Source organism: Silene latifolia, chromosome X (assembly GCF_048544455.1).
Source record: "Silene latifolia isolate original U9 population chromosome X, ASM4854445v1, whole genome shotgun sequence".
Classification (NCBI taxonomy): domain Eukaryota; kingdom Viridiplantae; phylum Streptophyta; class Magnoliopsida; order Caryophyllales; family Caryophyllaceae; genus Silene; species Silene latifolia.
In genome coordinates this window covers 105,091,569-105,095,034 of record NC_133537.1, presented here as the reverse complement: position 1 = coordinate 105,095,034, position 3,466 = coordinate 105,091,569, and the positions used below count along the sequence as shown (strand labels likewise).

Genomic DNA, 3,466 nt, shown 5'->3' with positions numbered 1-3,466 from the left:
CATCAAAACCTTGGTCATTTTGTTGATTGTATGGAGATTGATTTTGGTAGCCTTGGTTTTGGTTGTAAAAGGGTCTTTGATTTTGGTTTCTCATGGGAGGTGGGGTGTATGTTGTTTGAGGGTTTTGAACATTTTGGCTTTTGTATGAGAGATTTGGATGGAATTTGGTGTTTTCATTGTAATAGTTGGAATAAGGGGTACCACTCTTGTAAGCTTGGAAAGCATTCACTTGTTCATTTGTTCCCCTACATTCACTTGGGTCATGTCCCAAAGTTCCACAATTCTCACATATCCCACTTGGGATTGATGAAGATGTCGTCATGGCATTAACATGATGCTTTCGTGATTTTGAGGCTTCTTCAAGTCTAGCCATAGCCCTTTCAAACTTCAAATTGATGGTATCAATGTGAGCACTAAGTTGAGCACCCAATTGAGTAACGAAGTTCACTTCATTCTTTCCTCCTCTAGTAGCCTTGCGAGGTCTACTATATTGTGAGTTATGGACCGCCATTTCCTCAATTTTGTTCCAAGTTTGATTGTCATCAACTTCGGTGAACATTCCATTTAATCCCATGTTGAGAATGTTCCTTGAATCTTCATATAGACCGTTCCAAAATTGTTGTACCAAGAACCACTCGCTAAGTCCATGGTGAGGACATGAGCGACAAATTCCTTTGAACCGCTCCCAAGCTTCATACAAAGATTCTTCATCCCTTTGCTTAAAACCTGTAATTTGAGCTCTTAGCCTGTTAGTCTTTTCCGGTGGGTAGAACTTTTTGTAGAAAGCTAGAGCCAACTTTATCCAAGAATCAATTCCGAGAGTGGCCTTATCAAGGCTCTTCAACCATTGTTTCGCGGTGCCAATTAGAGAAAAAGGAAATAAGACCCATCGAATTTGGTCTTGAGTTACACCGGTTTGAGAAATCGCATCACAATAATCGCAAAAAGCCTCCATATGAGAGTAAGGGTCTTCACTAGGCAACCCCCCAAATTGGCTTCTTTCGACTAATTGGATAAATGCGGATTTGGCAATGAAATTTCCGGTTAGATGTTGTGGTGTGGGAGTACCATTGGGTAGGTTCTCCTCAGTGGGTACGGAATGTGATAAAAACTTAGGCATTGTGGGTTGATTTTGTGTTGGGTTCTCCTCAGCTTCTCTTGCAAAAGGGTTGATGAACTCAATAGTTGGTTGAATATCTACAACCTCACCAATACCTCTCAAATTTCTCCTAGCAAGTCTTCTATTGGTTGTCAAAGTTCTTTCAATTTCACGATCAAAGGGTAACAAGTCACCTTGTGACCTTCTAGACATGCAAAATATCAAACAACTCGAAAACAATTAGAACAAACCTTGAGGGGTCTTAGTTCCTCAAGGCAAAGAAAGACACAACTAACAACAATATAAGAAAATCTAAATCAAGTTAACACCGTCCCCGGCAGCGGCGCCATTTTTGGTGGGTGATGTCGTCGGGTCACATCCAATCAAACACATTTATAATACTCAACATACAACTAGTTAGTGGTAAGTCGAGGTCGATCCATGGGACGGTGGTTACTCAAATTATTCAATCTAATTATGGTTGTGCTTGGGGTTGTCACAATTATAATGGGTTGATGATTCTAATCTAATAGATGCAATAAACAAGCAACAAAAGGAAAGATGTAAACAATTGATTAAAAATGCTAGGATATCATGGGTTCATAAGGGATTCATGGGAGTTGATCATACAAACATATTTCCTACTAGATGCAAGCAATTATTATTGTGATGGATCGAGTTGGTTTATATCTTGCAATCCTAGGAAGGTTTGGGTCCCGGAGCCGAATCGATTAGATTGTACAACACCTACAAGTCGACTTAATCCTCCCTATCCAACTATATACATGGTCTAATGAGACTCGAGTTGGTTTATGTCTTACAAGTCTCATTAAAAAGATAAGTGATGGTTGTAAATGCAAGGATTCATAGGCTTAGCATTTCATCAAACATAACATGTGCATAAGTTGAAATCGCAACAAGCAAGCAAATTAATTATGGAATCATATTAGATTAAGCATGAATCATTCCCCATGTTTGTTTCCCCTAATTACCCATTAACCCTAACTAAGTAACTACTCACTCATGATCAAGTTTAACATGTTAATAAGGTTGTCAATCATACAAACAAAGTCAAACATGATGAACAAGTAAGAAAGATTAACAATAATTAAAACAAGGATTAAGAGAATTATACCTATGGAGATTCCAAAATAATAATGCAAAGAATAATAGAAGAACTTGATGATTGATGGAAGGTTGTCAATCTCCCAATAAACCCAATAATCTTCTAATTACCCAAAATAAAGGATGAACAAAAGAGAGATTAAGGAAATAAAACTTGTATTAAAACTTGATTAATTGTTGATTACAAAATTAAAGAGAGATTTGATTGATATTAACTACACTAGATATTGCTAAGAAGAACATGCTCTTCTAATTAGACTAATGGGGTATTTATAGTGGGGATTAGGTGTAGGAGTTAGGGTTAACTAAGGGCTTAAATGACGATTAAGTCCCTACTTAAGGAAACGCCGGTATTTTTGGAAGGATGGGCATCTTTCTTGAAGCTTGAAGAAACGAAGTTGTGCTGTCTTGGAATCCGTGCGTCTTAGGCACGGGACGGCCGGATTCGTGAGTTGCTGCCCAGGCGTCTTTGGGAGAAGACGGACGTCTTCTGGTTGCTGCTGCTCGGGCGTCTTGGAGTGAAGACGCTCGGATTATGGAGGTGGAGGACGGGCGTCTTCAGGACAATCCGCACGGATTGCTGGACAGTCACATTTCTTCTTCTTTTCTTCCCTTTTCTTCATAAAATCCTTGGGGATTTCCTCGGGGATGCTAGGATCTTTCCTCATCATTGCTCATCTACTAAAGTATGTACAAAGGCCTTCTAATATTGTCTCTCCTTGATGCTTGGTCATTGAATTCAATCAATTTAGTCTCGTTTTGCCATGAAAATGCAAGGTTTGCACTCCTTTCCTACCAAAGACACAAAACCTCAAAGAAAATGCAAAATAAAGTACTAAAGACAATAAATGAACAAATATGCACTAAAAACATGGGAACAAGGCTAATTCGGGGACTAAATATGCTCTAATTATGGTCACATCAGCTGTCCGGCATGTTAATCAAAGATGCAAGTTTTGCAAGAGCATCTGCAAATTGATTTTCTTCTCGAGGTAGATGTAGGTAGGTTACTTGATCGAAGAATTGGGAACTTGGTTTATTCTGGCTTGATAAGGTGCTAAGCTTTCGCTTCGGATTTTCCAAGATCCCGTAATTTCGTTGATGATCAAAGATGAATCCCCATGTACTCGGAGATTCTTGATGCCCAAACTTACTGCCGCTTGCAATCCAATGAGACAGGCTTCGTATTTTGTAGCGTTATTTGTCACCTCGAAGTCGAGTTTGACAGAAATTGGTGTATGC

The 3,466-nt window shown here is 39.1% G+C and overlaps 1 non-coding gene across 1 annotated transcript; it reads left to right on the top strand.

The window, feature by feature from the left end:
• Positions 1-641: 641 nt before the first annotated feature.
• On the top strand, positions 642-748 carry LOC141625855 (small nucleolar RNA R71). Its single transcript, XR_012535603.1, has one exon. It is a non-coding gene; the product is annotated as a small nucleolar RNA R71 (small nucleolar RNA).
• Positions 749-3,466: the final 2,718 nt, after the last annotated feature.